The sequence below is a fragment of the Corvus cornix genome, chromosome 3, assembly GCF_000738735.6.
Source record: "Corvus cornix cornix isolate S_Up_H32 chromosome 3, ASM73873v5, whole genome shotgun sequence".
NCBI lineage: Eukaryota > Metazoa > Chordata > Aves > Passeriformes > Corvidae > Corvus > Corvus cornix.
In genome coordinates, this window is record NC_047056.1 from 2566625 (window position 1) to 2587838 (window position 21214).

A 21214-nucleotide genomic window follows, 5' to 3' on the forward strand; every position below is an offset into this window, starting at 1 on the left:
TAGTATTTATCAGCAAGTGAAAAGCAAGGTAGGGGCACAGAAAATTCTGATGAGAGAGAGACAAGGCTGGTGAAAAACAGGGGCTCAGATGACCCATGGGATCTCCTTAATTCTGCAGGACAAGGGCCTGAGCAAACAGACTGAGGTGAAAGCTGGCCCTGATTTAAGCACAGACTTGGACTAGAGGCCTCTAGAAATCTTTAAAATTTAAAGTATTCTGTGATTCTAGGAGGCAACACGGCCCAAAATAGAGAGGCAGTTCTGGGAATCCACAACATCTGAGCATCTACCTGGAACTGTGCTCAGAGTATTTGCTTTTCCTTGAGACCCAGAAACCTTTGTTTTCTTGCTGGGAGACAGTTTTTATGATGCTCTGAGTGGCAGAAGTAACGTAACCATAAATCTCTCTCAGACTTCAGCAAAGTTGGGTTGCACAGGGACTGCAGAATATTGCACTAGAAGCCTTACAGGGGGTTTAGGGAATAGAGGGGTTAGGAAAAAGGAAAATGCATCCCACTTGTAGCAACATCATTTAAATCCAGTTCTGGTGCTTGCATTTATCCCCACAGTGTTTTCTATCATAAATCAGGTATTATTTTCCTTCTGCACAACAATAAACAATACAATCAGCAGCAACATCTGGGCTCTGCTTTTCTTAATAGCACCTTCATGCAGTTATAATGTAAAACACAAGAATTGGAAATGAAACAGAAATGCTAATTTGACACTTGGAACTTTATTACAGCTGCACAATTTAAAGTAATTTTAACTGTAGACTGTTGCTGTTAGGTTATATTTTTCAGTAACACCTTTTTCATCCAGGGATGTTTTCTTCATCATCATCACTGGTGTTTTGGATGGTTTAGACTTACTTTTCCTGTTCTTTTCTTACAGAAGGCCATGGGTCACTTTAAGCCAAGATTTCTCTGTACGCAGTGAGTGTCCCCAGCCACTGTTCCCTGCCATGTTTCAGGATGAACAGAGCTTCCTCCCAGTGAGGTACAGACTGACCTGCAGGGTCCCTGCTGTCTTTCCCTGACCTTTGACATCAGGCCCTTGTAATAAGGCAGGACAGAAGTTTAGGCATGGTGCCAGGTGTTACCTTCTACTTATGTGACCACGTTTAGGAAGGGCACATGCTGAAACCCCTCATTTTATCATCCCTCCTAATGCTGCTGTGTCACTGGTGCTGGCCTTTCAACGTCTGTGCAACACTTCAAGTAACACTTCTGTAAACTGCCCCACAGTGGTAAAAACGCAACAGCATCCAGAACACTAAGGGGGAAAAGTACAAACCTGCCCTGATGTCAGCTTTGTCTCCCAGACCTCTGGGAAACCACAGAGCTAAAGACACTTGACCCGATCTGTAACTTAACTGCAAATGCAGCTGTGAATGCATGGTAGTGCTTGAAGTGTTCCTTGCAAAGTAAATTCTTTCTTTGCACATCAGTTTATACCACTTCTACTGCTGGGAACATCAACAAACCTCTAATTTCCTTTAGCTCAACATTACATTGATCCACAAAGACCTTGGGAATGTTCCCCCTTCTCATTATATTTTTATTTTCCTGGGAAGAGAGAAGGGTTCATGGTCACAGATAAACAGTGCTTTGAGTTTCCCTTCCAACCTCACTTCAGCAGCCGTGGAAACGCCTTCCAAAGCTCCTGCAGCCAGGGCTCCTGACTGTAAATGCCTCCAGCATCCCTGAGCTGATGGGAAGGCTGGACAGGGGCCAGCACTGTCCACTGACTCATCACCTCTGTCACTGCTGCTCTCCAGTCAGGCTCAGAGAAAAGCCTGGGGCTTTTGTCCTTGTTTATTTGCCAGTCTCATCGAAGGAACCTTCTTGTGTGCTCCCTGGGAGCACCTTGAAACTCCAGGGTCACAGTGGCTACAACAGCAATTTACAGTAATTCAGAAGCAAGTTAATTAGCTACAAATATATGCAAAATTCACTTACCACATCACTGAGATTTGTGAAATCTTTGCACCCAGTCTCTTATTTCCTTATTCCTTGTTCTGCCTGATTAACACACGATGCATTTTCGTCTATCTTGAGGTTAGATGCCTGAAGCTTTTCCACAGTAAATTACAAACAATTCACATTTCTTGAGTTAACATTCATTGTTTCACTAGAAAGAAAAAAACCAACAAACACTTCATAAGCCTCAGGTCTTTTATTTCCCATGAAATCAAATAATCACCAGTACAGGCTCATCCCAAAATCTCATTTACTTCCATGGGTTTGAAAAAATTATTCCATAAATTCGGGTCAAATGCTGTTTTAAGATTAAAAAGTGATTTACTGTTGACCTTGGGTAGCCAGAACTCTATTTTGTATCTCTACCAGGTTAGCAAATTTGAAACAATCCCCATTTGCCATCCACCAGCTAATTATGCCTCCGTTTGCTACCACTAGTCAATAGTAACTATAAACATATAAATGTCTATTTAGCTTTATTTACATAATTTGGGAAAATTATTTCTAGCAGGGAAATAAAACCAGAAAGGGACCAAAGGAACAAGGTTTGGTTGGGAACAGGAGGAATTCACTGTCACCAATTTCATGACACAACTGTGCACCTTCCCAGCACCAGTCCCCCCACCAGGAACTAAGTGCAGCTAATGCTGCTTATGGATAAAGATGGACAACACTCAGCACTTTATCAGGGTGAAAATGTAGGTTTGTGATGTCCACATAAGCACTATACACACATGGATTTCTGAATGGAAATTCTGGGAGGAAACTAGGCAGCTGTGCTCAAACCCAAGCTCAGTATCACACTTGTATCTAAACTCTGAATGTGAGCTGTACCCAAAATGTTGCCCATATGTTACTTACTTGCCAAGGGATTTGAGGGAAAGAAGGTTAAGTAGTACATTCAGACAAGCTCTGATCATTCATGTGTGGAGCAGACACAAAATAAGGAGCAGCAGTTGTACGGCTGGAGGCAAAGGGGAGACAGAGAAATGGGAAGAGGGAAGCAAGAGGTCTACAGCTGAATCATGCCTAGTCTCCCCATCTTTCTTGGTTTTGACAGAATCCTCGGATGTAGAAAAAGTTTCATTTGCCAGTTTGTCATTAAATGCCCGCCTGTGCCTACAACCAGTACGAAGAGCAGGTAACTTCCAATAATTCCTACAAAAGAAGGCAAAAATGTTACTGACAGTATCTCGTACATCTCCCTCACCTGATTTTCTGATACTTCCTCTTCTCATGCCCACTCCCCAAAATAAAATACATTAGAAAAAGAAAAATATAGCTATATTTAGAAAGAGTAACAAGCCATCACTATTTTTCTGACTGACCCTAAACCTCCAACATCTCATGTTCTGTTCCATCCACACAGGTGGGAAGCCACTGAGACACTTCATTCAGGGTGGAACCACACCAGTATAGAACCGCTGAGCATCATAAATATGACACTAATCAAATGGGCGGGGAGTGGGCAGAAAAATGCCACAAAACCCCAATGATTTCTATGAATAAATGCCCAAAATTCAAATTCCACAGCTGGCAACTTCAGAGAAGCTCCTCTGACTCCCTGCAAATTTCTTTTCAGCAGGAATATTAATTAACGTGGGTTGTTTTTTTTCTTTGCACACAGGAAATTCCCTCTGCATCTGCCACACAGGGTGATTCTTTCATTTTCAGGAACAGGAATTTAAAGGAATCCCTGAAGCATATCAGAGCTGGGCTTGTGCTAAGTATCAACCGTACTTATCTTTTAAAAGATTTTATTTGTCTTATTTAAAACATGAACAGTGACTCAAGACTTGCTATCATTTCTCCTCCGCATTGCTACCACAACTGAAGAAGTTAATGGAATACATAAAATACCGCAATAAACCCAAGTTTGCCCCCCAGCATTTCAAGTTCCCTTTCTAAATTAGTTCAGGGAAACAGCAATTGGGTCACTCTCATTTTAGATCTCCCAACAGCAAAAAGGCAGATTTCCCTGATTTTGGTAAAGAAGCCTAAATTGTTGGTTAATTAACAAAGCCATTTAACTTTAGAAATCAATCAAGTCCCAGAGGTGAATGTCAAGGTTACCTTGAGTCAAGAGCACTGTAAAGGAATAAAACAAGGTTTTATCAATATCATGATGGCACAAACATGTAGAAGAATACAGCGCTTTACCCCGAACGTGGAAGAAAGAATTTCAGAGGGTGAGAGTTGAAAGCAGAATTGCCAATACCTTCAGATAGTTCTGTCATGACCAGGGCCACAGTGATTACTTTTTCTCTCCCAATCACAGAGGGGAAGATAAAACACACCTCTGATATTTTTTATTTTTCTTTTTAAATGAAAGAAGGGTCATTCAGGTTGAAAGTTGTACAGCTGGTTAGAAGCAGCACAAACATTAGCCACAAAGGAGGATAAGTTTAAACAGAGTCACAGGATCTCACACACTGATGCCAATAAAGCCTCACTGCTTTGTAGCACCCAGGAGAGCAAAACCAGCCAGCTACCTGAGGAATGCACAAATCCCAGGAGCAAACTGGAGTGTACAAGCAAGGAACAAAACCTCCACAGACAACTCTTCTGGGGCTGCCGAGGGTCCAAATGCCTCACCAAAGGGCTGCTTTTGCTTCTCCCTCGACAATCTTACCAAAAATATTAATACTGCTCACCAAGCACAACCCACCCAGCCATGCCAAAGGGCTCCCAGAACATTGTGATCTGGGGGATAATAAACAATAACTTAAGGACACACAGAAACACACGGCCTTTTCTATACAATACTTCTAGATTTGCTAAGGACAATTTTGTCTAAAATCCACCCATATCTACCAGTGCTCTTCTGAGTGTACAAGTCACGGCCATAATGTTTTGGGGTTTTATTGCTATTTTTACACAAACCCCCTCAGAGGACTAAGTGGGCTCAGCGGGTTAAAATAAAGATTGAATATTTAAGCCCTCTGGCAACAGAAAGTAACATGTTCGCAAACACCGTGACAGGGGAAGGGTATGAGGAGCCCCAGCTCACCTGACATGGCCCGGAGACATGGATTCCCCTTCATGGGAACACTCCCGCTCAGTCTTCCCACAGCTCTGAGGGGGAAAAGTGCAGCCCAGGTGCCAGGGTCTCTGCTGGTCCAAAGACCAAGCACAATTCACCAAATATTTGCAGTAGAAGCAGCCAAAACTGTCTCGGTAAGCAGCAGGGGCTGTGGGGGCCGTGAGGGGACGCAGCACTGGGCGTGGGCCCAGCAGCCCCTCAGCCTCACCACAAGGGCAAAATGGCACCGCGCCCCGAGGAAAGCCTTCCAAAAAATAGACACTTAGCGCTCTCTACACACTGCTTTATAGGGAAAACACGTTTCCTAGGGATTTGGCAGCAAAATATAACTGGCTGATGTGGTGTGGGATGGCGAGATGGCTTGCGTGTCCTCGTCACCCTCACAGCAGTGAGGACTGAAGTCCCCGCCCTTCAAGGCCCAACCTTTCCACAACAAAACAACAACTGTGAACAGCAGCTAGACAGTGTAAATTCCAAAACTCAGTACCCAGCAAATGCAGATGTACAAGGAATTTTAAACAAATAACCTGTGTATGCATGCACAAAGAAAAACCTCAAAGAAAGATCCCTTTAACAGCCATATTGATGAGCTCTCTCTGGCTCCCATTCCACAAGTCCTTCTGTGGAGGGAGCCACATTCTGAGCAATATCAGGATATCATTTAAAATGTGCATTGTTTATCCCTTCTGATACATTATACATACAGCTCTGCTGTCTCTAAGGCAGGGGCAATCCAAGCACAGCACTTGCCATACAAAAATTCACTAAAAAACACTCCTGGTCTCAACCAAAACAGGCCATTTTTCCTTCCTTTTGGATTTCAGAAATAACCTTTGCAAAAAAACAAAAAGAGGGGGAAATGGAAGTAAATAATATAGTGCCTTTTCTGAGCACATCAAGGGTTTTGGAGCCTCAGCATGTGGAGGGTTTTTTTACCTCAGTGAGCTGGGTAATATAAGGTGTCTAAATGTAGAGAAAAAGAAAATATCATCTGTCACTGCCATAACAGCAAGAAGATAAAATTATTTCTATAGACTGAAAACAGAAGTACTCCTGAAAGAAATCGTAGCTGGAGAGTTATTTGTGGAACAGTATTCAAAGGGGGGGGAAAGAAAAAAGTGTTCATTGGGGGAAAGAAACATAACAAGAGAAATATTTCAAAGGCCTACTGAAATATAATTTCTAAATTGAATTAAAATTTTAGGAAATTTCACACAGTTAACCGGTCATATTTTTCCTTTTCCCTGTTGTGTGGGTGACATAAAACATACAAGCAATGTAGTAAGATAGCGATGTTATACAGACGGATATTGATTCCTTTTTTTTTATTTTAATGCCATGTAAACCAAGACTTGAAACCAACTTAGGGCCAAAAGACAAGATACGAGTTTTAACAGTTCTGATCAAGCCATGCCAGCAGACTGGTTTGATTTTCCCTGTTTTCTGAACAGAATCAAGGCTGCTTCTTTCCCCTTTTGCACCACTGTGGCTGCACCGTCTTTCCCATCCAGCTAAGGACTGTGATTTTGGGCAATTTGAGAATCAGATCAAAGCATTCAGCAAAACTGCAAGATGCCTACATGAAATCTGAACGTGTGTGAGAGACTGCATGGAGAATTCCATTCAGCTTTCTGAATGCAATCAAGGGCTCTGTCCTCTGACCATAATTTTTTTTTTCAGGTTTAAAAAGTAATGCTGTGTTTTCTGAATAAGCTTCAAAGTACTGAACTGTTTGCTACAAATTATTATATATATTATAAAGAACAATTAGGGAGAAACATTATTATTTTAAAAGTTATTTTTCTTTAAATTCAGGTTTGATAATTTTGCCTTTTACACCCCCAGCCTTCCCTTCTAAAACACTGTTAGTCTAAAGAAACCTGATCAAAGACAGGTGGTCTCCATTTTACAGCAGTTGGAAAACCTTTCTTCCTTTAAATTCTTTCACTGGAATAAAAGGACTGAAGTAATTTTGCTTAACGTTCCTGAGATCATTCCACCAGATTGAAGTCAAATAAGAGAGATTTCAGCTCCAGCAATGAACACTGAATGTGCAAATCATGCATTAATCATTAATGATGTTTAATCAGTTCTACTTTGCACAAAAATGCTCCAGCATGCACCAGGCACTCAGAGCAGCCTCTTCTCTTCCAGTGCTCCTTACTGGGATGTAGGAAATGGCACCCCATGTTCTCAGAGAAAATGAGAAACACTGGATATATTCAATGTCAGTGTGATCAAAGGGATCAGCTAAAACACTCATTGCATGATCTTTCCACTTAAATACCTTTTGTCTGTATAACTCTCAGACAGGATTTCATCTCAATTTGCAGAGAGCATTTATATTTATCTAGCTCCTTCAAACTGCAGACATCATTAAAAGAAATGCACTAATACTTTGTCATCATCCTGACAAATCCCGAGGGAATGTAAATGCCTTGCAGACAAAATCCTTTCAGATTAAACCCAAGGCAGGTCACTGAAGAAATCTGGCTGAAGACTCAAGCTCATGACATCACCCAAACGTGCAGCAGCCACGTGATGAAAGGCAGCACAACACTCGGTGATAAATGCACAAATTTCCCAAGACAGGTTTAATAATTGCTTACCCAGACAACCTTCTGGAAGATGGACATGAAAGTGCAAAGACAAGTAAAGTGGGGGAAAACTCACCAAAAAAACCCCCAGGAAATCCAACCCTGAACCAACAAAACACTTGAACTTCATATTCAGTTTGCTCTGTGTCATTTCTACCTTAAACCAGGCTGTGTGTTTGCATTAACAGCCAGGGTGCAAAACACAAATAGGGTTAGAAAGAGGATCCAAGACCAGCAATGACTCTCCAGAACTACAAGACTGCTTCAGAAAATGCACCAGTCTCCAAGAAAAGCTTTATGACCAGCACCAGCTACTTCCCTCCTGCTACAGGAGGCAGATAGACAAATAATAAATACATTTTCTCACTGGGTTCTGCTTTCTGCAGGAACTCCTTTTGGCTTTCCTTTCTTTGAGTACTGAACAGAAGCATGACTGAACCTGCTTCAGAGTCCAAGGATGCAGAGGATCACTGCCACCTGCAAACAAACTGTTCTGTGTTTCCTCATCTACAGAAGGGTTCAAGGAATTTAAAAATAACCCCCTTTTTGTCTCATCATGACAAAGGCTTTTCTTTCAGCAAAAAACCAGCACCAGCCAATCACTGCAACTGCTACATTTAGCATCAGCAGAGATGGAAACTGGCAGCAGCAGGACTGTACAGCCCCTTCTTAAAGAAGATTGACACCAGAGACCAAAAAGGCTCTCAGTTACTACACCTACACAGATTGCTTCATTCATGCCAAGTCTCCCTTTCAGCACAGGATCACTCAAAGATTTCTATCCCGATAACATTTACTGATAAGGACAACCTGCACTCTCCCATGCTGCCCTGATCTCACAGACTAGGCTGGGCTTTAGGACATGTACGAGATAAGCTGGTATTTGTAGGCATTATTTTGCCTTATCTGCTCTTTATTCTGCCTGCTCCCTTCCAAATGGATTTCTTGTTTTTAAAAATCAACCCCAAAAACTTCAGACTTCTCTCTTGTTTCTAAGTCTGGAGCCAAACCTGGAACTGCCATCTGCAAGTTGAAGCATTACTTGAAGCAAGGAATTGTCATTCATTTTTACCTGGGTTCCAGGAGGGTTTCAGACATTCCACGATAATCCAGAGTTTTAAAAGAATTAGTAATACACTCATAAATCAACCCAAACCGGAAAGCAAGAAAACAAGTGAAGTTGCATTTTATCCTGCTTTTTTTTTAAAGGCTGCCAATCCTATTTCCTTGGATTTGAGATGTAGGCTGTCCACAGCTTTGACGTGAAGTATTTTGGAAAGGGACAAAGAGCTCAGCACTGCATTTGAACCACACGGAAAGGGGAGTTTATCCTGGAGGTGCTGAGAATCCCAGGCTGGACGGGCAGCAGCAAGTGCTGCTGTCAGCTGTGGTGAATGCAGAGGCGCAAAATTAATTTTTATCCGAGACAAAGGCCAAGATATTCAGCTCTAGAAATGAATTTCCCAATGTAAACTACTTCCACTTCAAGAGGAGCCTTACTCAATTAAAGCCTGTACTATCAGCTTCAAGTGAAGAGATCAGACAGAGGTCCCCAAGCAATTACATGAAACAAAGTCACCCTTACAGCAGCCTCTGTAATAAAACCAGGGCTCCATTTCATACTGTTTTATTCTCCAGAGATATTTTCTAACCAGGTTTCAAAAGGAATTCAACTTTTGCAATTCACAAGCCCAGATTAAGAAATCCAGTCCGTAGGTCAAAGACACAATTACCTCAATTTCACATAAATCTCCTTCCCTCACAGAAAACTTGACAGCTTTTTTTCAAGAGCAAGTGAAAAGAATCATATAACTGATGTACGAATATTTTCTCATTGTCTGTGACTCCTCTCCTAATTTGCCAGAGGCTTCAGTTTTCTGAAATTTAGTATTATTTCTTACTAAAAAAACCCAACAAAACAATAAAATCTGTGAAGAACTTACTTGTATATAGCTTGACAGAGGAAATGAAACCCAAATTGTTGCTTTGAAAAAATATTTATTAAAACCAATTTGAAAGCCTCACTTTTTTTAGTTTTCCAATCTGAAATTCCTGAATTTTTCCTCTGTTGCTGCTGTCAGTGACATTTCCTACCTTTTGCAGTGGTCTAATGAAGTCCCTCAGCAGATTTAAAGACTTAAATCCTGCAGTGACTTCAGTCTGCTCAGGTGGACTTCCACCTTATCCACTCTAACAGATTTAAACCAAGTTTGTTGCCTTGTCTGCAGCCATATTCTATAATTCTTGCTGAATTTTATAGTCATCATCAACTTATCCATGGACTTAATTTAAACATTCACCCAGGTATAAATCACAAACATATAAAATACAGCACTACATGTGAAGCTGATTAATGTTTCTCTTAACACCTGCTTGAACTCTTACCTAACTTGTTGCACATTGATGAAAAACTCTAATTTCTTCCTTTGCTGTAAGGGAACAAAGGGATGAACTGGGCAACACCCCCTTTACAAGGCTCATGTGTTGGAATTAACATGTGCAACAGCACAGGCAAAATTTCAGTTCTACTTAAAACATTTAAAACTCCCCCTGGCCAGAAAAATCACCTTTTTCTTACAAACCACAACTATAAACAACAATGAAAAAGACAAGCTCCTCATCCAACTTTCTTACTAAATCAACCACTGAAACACTGGTAAACCTCTAAATCTGGAGGAGGCATTAAAAAAACCCCTGAAAGCTACAATAGCTTAATGTCAAAATCTATTTTTTCCTTTAACAATAATGCAATGGCAGTGCCTTGCTGTAGCCTTTCACACACAGTTCACAGTACAGCAAAGCCATGGCTGGTGACAGTGATATTAACAGAGAAAGATCTACCAAGCAGGTACAAAGCAAACGCAACATTTCATCCAGAAATCAAAATTTTGGGTGTGTACTGGGGAGAGACAAGGTGTAAACCCAACATCTTTATGTCCTGTGCTTTTATGGTGTCTGACAGATGGACCTAACTGAGCCTCTGAAGCACTAATGTGCTAAATAATAAAATAAGGAATCAAATGCCTCCACAACCCAGCACTGCATCTGAACAAAGTGTTTAAGAGCTATGGCTAAAGCAGCAAAAAATAGATGAATAGCATGAAGAGTCTGACTCACTCCTGAAGCTTAGATTTTTAAAGGATCCTACCTACCACTGATGGCACGGCAGTAAGGGATGAGCACAAACACCCAGAAGGCAAGGCTGGGAATTGCTCTAAACATATCAGGGGCAAATATCATTCCTACATGAAAAGCAGCTCTAAGTTATCTGCTAGTTTATAAGCACAGTGTGCAAAAACATGGCAAGAGCACAGTGTAACCATGGTTTACAAAACACAATGCAAGGAAGTTTTCTGGGGAAACTAAAGGGAAAGAGAGAAGGGGAACTTGTTGGAGCAAGTACCGGCATTTTAATCAGCACTACTGCTCTTGGTAAGGATCAACAGTCTCATCAAGGCACATGGCAGCCCAAAGCATCAGTGTCTCACTACTGCTTTGGCAAAGAGCTTGGCCCCAGTACTTCATTCTCGTGAAGTACCTCATCCTTGGCAGCAGCAGCTGGACCCTTTCCTCTGACAACCCTCCAGGGAAAGTCAGGGAACTGTTTAGGAACAAGTTTGGGCTCTTAAGGTAACGCTCCCAAATCTTCCTGCTCCTTAAAGCCACTGCAGTGTTAAGGGGTGAAGCTCCAAGAAATTGTTTGGCCCTTGGGTTCAGTGAGAAAGTGTGTTACTGATAAAGAGAGAGGAGTGTGGTCCCCCACAGATCCAATCAATCATCCACAGAAATCAGCTTCAAACACCTCTACATGTTAAAAGCCCCTGCTGTCTGTATCTTACTGTAACCTTTCCACACCTAAAACCCAACTGGTAAGCAGCAAATTGCATTTCAGGTGGTATTTTTGGCCACAACAGCATCACTGATTCAGACTTCTGACTGTAAGCAAAGCTTCTGACTAAATGTAAGACACATTTGCTGCTGTCACCCAGGGGGTGGCAAGGGGAACCACTGTCCCTTTTGCTCTGCAGAAAAGGACCTGCTTTGCCTGTTCCTGGTTTGCACCTGCAACAGAGGGACTGTAGTAGGTGACAGCCGGGAGCAGGGAGAGCTGCAGAGTTCAGCCACCCTGCACCAAGTGACCGCCCAAGGGACTGTGCATGTGACCAGCTCCCCTCCAGCCTCTCCAGCTCAGAGGGAGGGACCTTTAGAAGGTGACTGGACAAAATCCAACTGACCTTTGCATGAGCCAAGAGCTCCCTGTCTTGTAGCCCTGCACTGCTGGAATAGTGGGGATGTGCCTGGAGCCCCTCAGGTCACTTATCACTTCCATTCTTAGAGAAAGATAAATGCTAAAACTATTATGGACCAAAATGCTTCAGATAATTTCCGAGGGGTTTTTTTTAACATTGTCAGGTTATATAATGACATGTCACACTGACAGCTGATGAAAACATTTACTGTTACTTTTTTCAGCACGCTCAACTCATTAATTAATGATGCATCCAAACCAAAATAACTGACAGAAGCCTCCTGCCTCACCCAGTGTTATGTGGCCTTTATTTATAGATGTATCACTTCCACTTAGAGGTAGTTCAGAAAACGTGTGAAGAGGGAGGCAAGAGGAATCGTTCCCCTAGTGCCAGAGTCAGTCCTAAATAAGGCAAGGGGGTGTGTGGATCTAACCAGGAGAGGTGGGCTTTGAACCCAGCATTTCCAGTAAGGCAGGAATAGTCTGGCAGTGGGAGTGAGAGATTGTAACACAAACTCCACGAGTACCAAACAAAAAGCCTACTATGGTACAGGATGCCTTGAGATGTGCATACACAACTAGGAGTATTTAGGCACATATTCTGGGAAATGGACTAAACCAGTCACTCTCATTTCTTCTGTTCAATTGCTCAGGATCTGCTATGGTCCAATGAACACCTGGGAATTCCATCCTGATGCATTTAGTGCTAAAATAGACATTTAGTGGAATTACGAATATCTCGGATGTATCCAGTTTGGACCTGATGTGATTTGGTTCAACTGCAGCACTTTCAGATACCATTCCTATTACTCTGCCTACAAATACCTCTGAAATAATTCTTTATTTGGAGTTACAAAGAGTTTAACTATCTTCATAAAACTAACATGTAAAAATCAGTATCAAATGTGACCCTTTTTAACACATTCAAAAACTTAAATGCACTCATATCAAGCTATCTGAACCTTGTATGTGCTATTAATGAAAACCCCCAGGGTTCTCACAGAGTCCTGAGTGTTTCATAGAGTTATAGCCATCAACAATTTTACTTTTTTCAGTGTAGAAATGCACCAGTGCACATCTGAAAGTGCAGACAAGCTTTGAGGGCAGAAATATTGTGCTGCCATTCCCACAAAAGCCTTTGCTGGCCCTCAGTCAGGAGTATTTTTTCCCTGACACTGCATTGCCCATTTTCCCCATCCAGAGAGCATCAATTTGACCAAGGGAATGAAGCAGAAAACAAGACATTTGTAAAGACATTTTAAGAGCTACCCTTGCCACACTACAATTTGGCCTCCTGCAGGCCCCTGACTGTGCAGCAGAGGTTGATTGCCTAAATAGATTCATTTATTTTAAAGGCAGCCAGCTTCCCACATACCTCTATGTAAAATAAACTGTGATACTGCTTATCCACTACCAGCACCTCTGGCACATCCATTTAGAATTATTCCTCATTTATCCCCACTGCTAGCTGTATTTTAGATCAAATATTCTATCGCCTGCTGTTATTTTGGTTAATTAAAATGACCTTGGGAAAACAGACCAGCCACAAATACTTAATGCTACCCTGCTGATGCCTGAGCAAGTGGAGTGACTGATCTATCAAAAGCAGACACCAACTTCATTGACATCAACTTCCAACAATGGCACCTGAAATTCTGTAACAGCTTCCAGCACCGTTTCTTAACTACTATGACTTGTAAGATTAATATTTATTATTATTATTATTTCCCAGCTTGGGCTTACAGACTTAATACCGTTAAGTTTAAACACATAAAAACCACTTTAATCTCAAGGGCTTTGATGCCACCCCTTAAAATTTTGTGGAGTTCAGAGAAGCATTTCTAATTTTAAAGGTATTTGAGTAGCTATTGGTATTTTTACAGGAAATATTGAAACTGCTGTCACAGACTGACCACTCACCCCTCTCGCTGCTTCTTGGCTGTTTTCTGAACTCCAGGGACTTCACTGAAGGGCCCAGGGCTGGCAGGTGGGAGAGGTTAAGTTCAGTAGGCTCCAGTGGAAAGACATAAATGGCCTCAGCTGGACCCCGTGAGATCTCAATGAGATCACAGCAAATCAGAACACGGTCACAATATTTGCAAAGAGAAAAGCGTGGTAATTATGTCTGTCAGCAACAGGATTGTTTGTTCTGGAGCAAATCACTTATCCTCAAATTCAATGGGAAAACCTGGAAACTTTGCTGGGAGTAGTCATCACAAGTCAGAGCACACTCAAATTATTCCCAAAAAGACTTTCCCAAACCCTAAAGGGCTACATCAAGAAATAAGATTTGTGAGCAATTGTACTTGCAGTAGAAGCCCTGATCCTGTGGCAGGCCACCTGGGATGAGTGGTTTAATTAAAATATTAGTGATTTGGGCATGGAAGCTAAAAAAAATTTGAGGATAAGATTGGTTTTCTTGCCAGTGTGTTCTAGTAACAAACTGAAGTTTATATGTCCTTTTTGTTACTTGAGAAATGCTCTAAAATAATCTTTTGTCTGGAAAATTCCTTTGGAAATGGACTCTATGCACAATAATTGTTATCAATAAACATTTTCACCTCAGAAATGTGTTCAGGACTGTATGTGCACAGTCTAATCAAATCTGGAATAATTGTTTAGAAATAGTCTTATCACAGAAACTATTTTGCTTTCACTCTGAAAATTGACTTGGTTAATTAATCATGAGGCTTTTAACAAGTATTTATGCTTCTCCAAGCGCAGAGACTGAATATGACAGGATAAAAGTCTGCCCAAAAAGGCTGAGCTATTCAGCAAGGTATCAAGCAAGCATGAAGGCCTGGTTTCTAGGGGTTATTTCACTGTATTTTAACAATAATAGAAATATTTCACAACGTTCCCAAGGGGCCATGTACCCCTTGGATTATGTACAAAGAACAACTGACAGGATAAAACAGGAAACACAGATAGAGGTTGACACATATCAGCACCCAGGGAAAGTGAGTATCTGTACCTCAAGGTGTTTATCTGTCACCAATCTTTCAGTGGGATTCAAAGAAAAACAAAAGTCTGAAGTATTCACTGTAGACTGGGGGCTTCCAACAGTTCCTTACATACGGAAAAGCACTGAGAAAACCTGGAAGGGAGGAAAAGAGCACACCACCAGCAACGGGAAAGCAGGAGACAACCCTGCTACGAAATAATGATCAAAGGGAACTGCCCAGCTCCGACAGAACGTGTTTCTCTTGGGGTCTCACCGGTGGGAAGAAATGCAGGGAGGAGCTGAAGCACCTCTTGAACCAGCATGACTGAGAAAGGCTCCTGTGGTGCAAGGATAAAGGGAAGTTGGGAGGTGATGCAGAGAGGAGAACTTGCTTGGGCTGGTGAGTCAGGGGAGAAGGTCTGGAAGCAGCCCGTGGTGGGGGAAAGGCCAGAGCAGAAGAGCCATGAGATGCTGCGATGGCTTCTGGGATTCTCCCCCCTCGCCTGTGGGCTGTTAGTTTAAGTTGGCAGAGCAAACAGTGAAGAGCCATTTCCTGCAGGGAAACCCCTCTGTAGCAATGTCCATCCATGTGCTGTGAGCAGCAGCAGCCAGGCGAGAACAGCGCAGCGATTTCAGGATGAAACTGTCCTGCCACTCACTTGCTTGTGTGAGCTAAAAACACCCAGCCCATCAAACCTGGCGTCTGACGTCTCGAGCATGCAGGATGTGCCTGGAATAGAAGCCTGTCTGCTCTGAGCATATGCTCATTTCTATAATGATCCCTCATTTTATTCCCTCTCCCCAGGAGGCAGCAGAACATCATGAATGGGGATCACAAAACGCCATTGATGAGCTGTAATGTCAGAAAGCTGAGGCCCAACAAACTGTGGGGTGAAACAAGCAGGTAACAGGTTGTTAACATTTTAATGCAGTTTGAAACATTACCAAGAATTTGCCCTTTGAGCCAGAGAGGTCTCAGGCAGGTGGCAGGAGTGCTCTGTGCCATCCACTGCCTTCACACCCCCTCCAAGGTGGGACTTTTTCCTTGATGGAAATTAAGTAATAACAAGTAGGAAGAATGACTGTAACATGAGGAAGCAAAACAGCAGGAGCAAACCTTGGGCTTTTCTATTCCTGTGTTATATAGAGCTGAAGCTTTTGTTAGCTGGGGATTCTACTTCCAAAAAATGAAACATCACTGCCCTCTTCTGTAATCCAAGCCAGCTCTATCCTACCACAAATGTGTGTGAAACACTGGGCAGTTACATGCCAGCTGACACTGACATAGTGAACTTGCCCAAAATACTAAACAAAAAAATACTAGTTAATTTTTCCATAATAATTTCCATGTCTGTATCAGTCTTCAAGAGCCTGCTAAAGGTCTAGCCCCGAAGAGAAGAAATATGGAACAAATCCACTGGAACTTATTGATTTAACAGTTTGTGCGTGAGACAGAATCATGTCCATTTCTGAATTTACTAAAAAGCTGTCAGAAATTTCCAGCATTCATTGAACTGTCATCTGGGCCTCTTTTCTAAAATGAACTAAATTTTCCCCACAGTTTTTAAAGAAATTATGTACAAGTTGATGTTAAATTGCCCTACACTCCAGGGAAAGTGGGAAATCACTGCCTGGATAACAATTCCAGAAGGAACCTGGAGATGCTCACCCACACCAACTGCAAATGTTGCCCTCCCAGCCCGTGGTGTCCTGATTTAGCCTCCCTCTTTGCAATGCTCACAATTCCAGTGCATATTCAACCTGCTCTTGCTCAACCACTGTGTCAGCCAGGAATTCCCTCATTCTGCCCACATTACCACATCCTGCACCCAAGCTCTTCCCATTTTCCAGAGCCTTTCCTATGACTTTTTCCATGCAGAAACACCTCTGGGCACCCACTCCTGCTTTAGGCCTCCTCTTTTAAGTATTTTTTCAGCTACAACCTGCTCACTGTCAAGGCTCTCGTCTCCTGAAAGCCAAAAACCCAAAAGTGAGCTCACCAAACTGGAGGCTCCCTCATGCAAGTTTAAAATAGACTCGAAATCTAAAAATATTTTATTTATTGAAAGCAAGCAGCAGCCTTTAACTGCGTAGGCTGGAACTCGGGATTGTGGATGCTCCTGCAGTGCTGAGGCTGATTATTTCTTGGGGAGAAATCTGACCTGCTCGTGGGTTTGAAAAGATTTTCCACATCTTTTTCCTTACAACGGAAAGCTCCCCTTCTCTCCCATGCTGCTGGAAAGGACATGTTACACTAAATGATTCACAGAATAGGTTGAATATGAAAAGGCAAGAGAAAGTAAACTTCATGTGCCCACAGCTGCCCAGGGAAGTGGAAAGAGCTCCTCCTCATGGCACCATTATCCCTGTGGGAAAAGGTGCAAGCCAGCCCCTGTCGAATTGTACACAAATGCAGATACCCTGCAGAACAGGGCAAGTTTCTAATTCTGCTGACTTGCCCTCTCCAGGCAGAGCATTCTTTATAGTGCTGCAGTGCAGTGAAGAGAAATCCCTATTAATGTTTATGAATTGCTAAGCCAAGACAGGGAAACCATCTGAATTATGAGGTTCTTATACATAAAAATACAAGGAGTTATAGATTTCTTTTGCCATATTAAATAAACACACCAGGACTGCAAGAGTCCCTGTTAAGAGCCATTCCTCATCCAGCCCTGTGAGCCAGAGCTGATTTATGCTGCAGGGAAGATAAACATTTAGGTCTGTTTTGAAAGCTGAGCCAGGGCCCTCACACTTTAATTGCTTTGAACTGCCCTATGATTTTTTATTTCATTCCAGTCCACAACAGTGACACAGAGAGGCACTGAAAGTCTAACACAAATATAATTATCTTAGTGTCAGCTTGATTCAGTGGGGTGTGAGTAGCTCTGTTTCAGTTATTACTGCTGGCAAGGCCAGAGATACTGTAACTTTTACAAACACAACTGTAGCCTGATTCTGGAAATGCTGCCTCCCAAGGGTGTGCATCTCAGCCCAGCAGCCCTGGGGACGGGACCAGGAGGCTGAGTGCTGCACTGGGACTGGGGACAAAAGTGAAATGTGAGAGAAATATTGGTCAGGAAAGTAAAACAGGGACGGGAGTGGAGCGTGAACGAGGCAGGAATGGCTCCCACCATGCGGTGCCTGCAATGCCAGGCAATGAAAGTTGGTAAGAGCTCTTCCTATCCCTACACAGGGTGGTGGGATAATTGATAATGCTGCTATCAGCTGATGAAGTGAGGCACAGAGTCCTTCTCTCCCCTTAAAAAACCACAGACTACAACAAAGGAGCACACGTGGACACACACAGGCCCACACACTGACACACGATGCTATGTCCAAGCTGAGGAACCCACTGAACTCACTCTAACACTCAGGGAACAAAACACTCAGCAGTGTAAAGCTCTTTACAACCCTGTTTTAAAAAGAGGAAAGCAGCCTATCTGCTGTAATGCCTGCGAAAACATTTAGTGCTTAGACACCCAGTGTGAGTTTGTGAAGGTGGGCTGCTTGGACTGACTGTGTGACTGCTATTAAAATCTGTGCTGCTTCTCGGCCAAGTTCCTCCCCACTCTCACTTCCACAACACACTCCTGAAGTCATTTTTCCTGGCTGTTCACAAAACACTACAAGATGAGGACTACATGATCACGCAGTTTTCTCTGCAACCAATGCTGCAGTTGATTTCAAGGCAGCTGCTCCCAGGCACTGCTTCATTTAGGGCTCAGTCTGTAACTGATGGGAGGTGATTTTAGCACCTGAGAGTCCCCCAACACAATCCAACAGCAGCTCTGTGGTGCATTTCCCCCATCTTTTTTATGAAATTGTCTCAGAAATTATTCCCTGTGTTCCACACATTATCATTAGGGGCCAGCAAGGGCTGGGCAACTTTCCTGCTGTGCAAAAATACAATCCCAATAAAGCCAACTACTCTGGGCAGCTCAGATGGGTTCCAGCAAGGAATGGCTTTTGCAGTCCAGGAATGTCACCATTCCATGGCTCCCTGAGCAGTCAGGGTGACAATTTGCTGACACAGTGCCTTGTCAAACATTAAAATTTTGATACATGCAGGCCAAACACACTTCTAGGTGAAGCAAACCTCATCCTTTTGATCTGGAGAAACCCAGATAATTTCATGTCACTATTAAAAAAAACCAGCCTTGGTTTTATTTTAGTCTGAAACAAAAATAAATCTGGAAATCATGAAAGCTGCTGCAAAGCAGAATTGTTATTTCTTCTGCCAACTGTGATATCAAAGACAGGCAGCCACGGATCACAGATCACTGAGTAGTTTTCACAACTCCCATAAATCCTTATTACACTGATCTTCTCACAAATATTGACTCTGATTCAGGAATGCACTTCAATGTGTTCTTTTGAAGTCAGCATCACAGAGCTGAACTCCTCTGGGGAGGCAGGAGCAGTGGGCTGGGGAGGTGTGAAGGGCAGGCTCCAGGGCTTTTCCAGCCACATGAGCTCATCTTCCCTCCCAGAGGATTATGCAGAAAGGGCAGGTCAGGAATCCCCAGGCTCACTGCCCTTCTTTTCCTGCACAGGACTGAGGTGCCAACAATGGTTTCAAAGCACTGGGCCCAGGATTCCTGCTCTCAGCTGGTTTAAAATGCTCTGACATTTTAGCAAATGGTTGATTATTTTCCTGATTCGAGGGCCGTTGCTTCACACCATACATTGCAATGTAGACTTCTCATGTCTGTGTACATCCCTCAGGACTGATTCTGACCTGAAAGCTGCCTTGGTGTGCCCTGGCCCTGCCACATCATCAGAGACATGTGCCAAGTGTGAGCCACAAATACTCTTTTACAGACAGTTCATGTCAAATTCCACTCCTGAGGTTCAAATGAAGAATGGACAAAAAAGAGTTTTTTAACTGGAGTGATTGACAGACACTGTTCCCATTTAAGTTCTACACTTTGTAGAGAAGGATGTTTGGGGTTTTGCATGAGCAGACCTTTGTAAAATGATGCTGGCTGTTTTGACAAAAAGTTGCACTGCCCACGTCAAGGTATTTTCATTTTTAAAGCTCAGCGTGAAATCCCCGAAATTCATCAATTAATATTTTCCTCCCTTGGAAGCTTCTGGGAATACTAAGTGCTGTCATTTCTTTCTTGGAAGAAGTTCCCACCCGCTGGATCCCAGTGAAAGGGTCGCCACCACAGCAGAACAGCAGGAGATGGCACTGCTCTATAAAAAGGGAGAAATTGAGATGCAGACATTTGGAGGTAGGGGAGGTTTGATGCTTACTGTCAGAAGCTGCTAAAATTCTTACTATGAACTGTGTCAGGAGCATCAACAGTTTTGGTGTATAATTCACACCATTCAGGCCAACTTGCAGCTAAATCATTTAAACTGTCTAAATATATCTGAACTCAAGATACAAGCACTATTTAAATATTTTTGCTGGGTTCCTTTATGCATTCTTTGCATTGTGCTAAATGGGGCAGGGATAAGAAATGGAACAAAAGAAAAGATTATTTTCTATTTCACTACAGACTTCAAAGGCAGTGGATGTGTTGTGTCTAGAAAAATGTACAAATGCAATCCCAAATGGAAGAAATTGGATAAACAGAAGCTGTCGTCAAGAAATGTCGATAGAAAATGATGGAGCCTGGGCTGTAAAGCCAGTTTTTAAAGAAAGCATCACATTCAGTGCTTTCAATACTCAAAATTGATTCTCAGGGAGGGGATTGTTTATGTCTCTTGTGCCATTCTTCTGTAAAACACCACAGCTAATCATGGATTTCCAGAAAGTCCAGGAAAATCTTGTAAAAAGTACTGGTCATAAAAATCTAAGACAAGTGTTTCACAAGTTCACGATATTTCCTTTTATTTTTTTTCCCAGACTGCAGGACCGACGGATTTTCTGAAAATCATTAAAACACTGCATCAATAGCTATCAAATCATTCCTACTGAAATAATTTCTAAATTGCCTTCCAAAATCATAGGTAAAGACTAAGCAGAGCCCAAACAAACCAGCAGCCAACCAGCAGAGCATCTCATACAACCCCAGCCACTCAAGAACCCTTTCTCCTCTCACCTCATCTGTCCCTCCCAAGAGCAGGGGCTATTGCCACCCTGGCCTCTTTTCTTGTCTCAAGACTCACATGAAGTAGAAAACACTGAAGTGGTCTCCAAATGCCAAGTACCTGCGCTTTTTTTTTAAAGAGTAAATTGATGAGTATAGAGCATTCCAGTGTGTCACTTGATTATAAAATAAACCCAGCCATGAGCAGGAGGTTTTCCGAGAGCTCTCTGCTTGTGCTCACTTGAGCAAACTCTGAGCTCTCCTTTTTACACCCATGAACCCAGGGGACAATTTGGTCCTTTTCCATGGAGCTCTCTCCATCCTTTTGCACTGCTGAACTCAAATCCTCACGAATGCC

General features: G+C 42.5%; 1 long non-coding RNA gene across 2 annotated transcripts in view; it reads right to left on the minus strand.

Annotated features, from left to right (window-relative positions):
* The window catches only part of LOC109145091, a 222969-nt gene that overhangs the window by 117968 nt on the left and 83787 nt on the right, over nucleotides 1-21214 (minus strand). For both annotated transcript variants that reach the window (XR_005604080.1, XR_005604079.1), the window contains exon 3: nucleotides 1962-2133. This is a non-coding gene — a long non-coding RNA (uncharacterized LOC109145091). The remainder of the gene's footprint in view (nucleotides 1-1961; nucleotides 2134-21214) is intronic.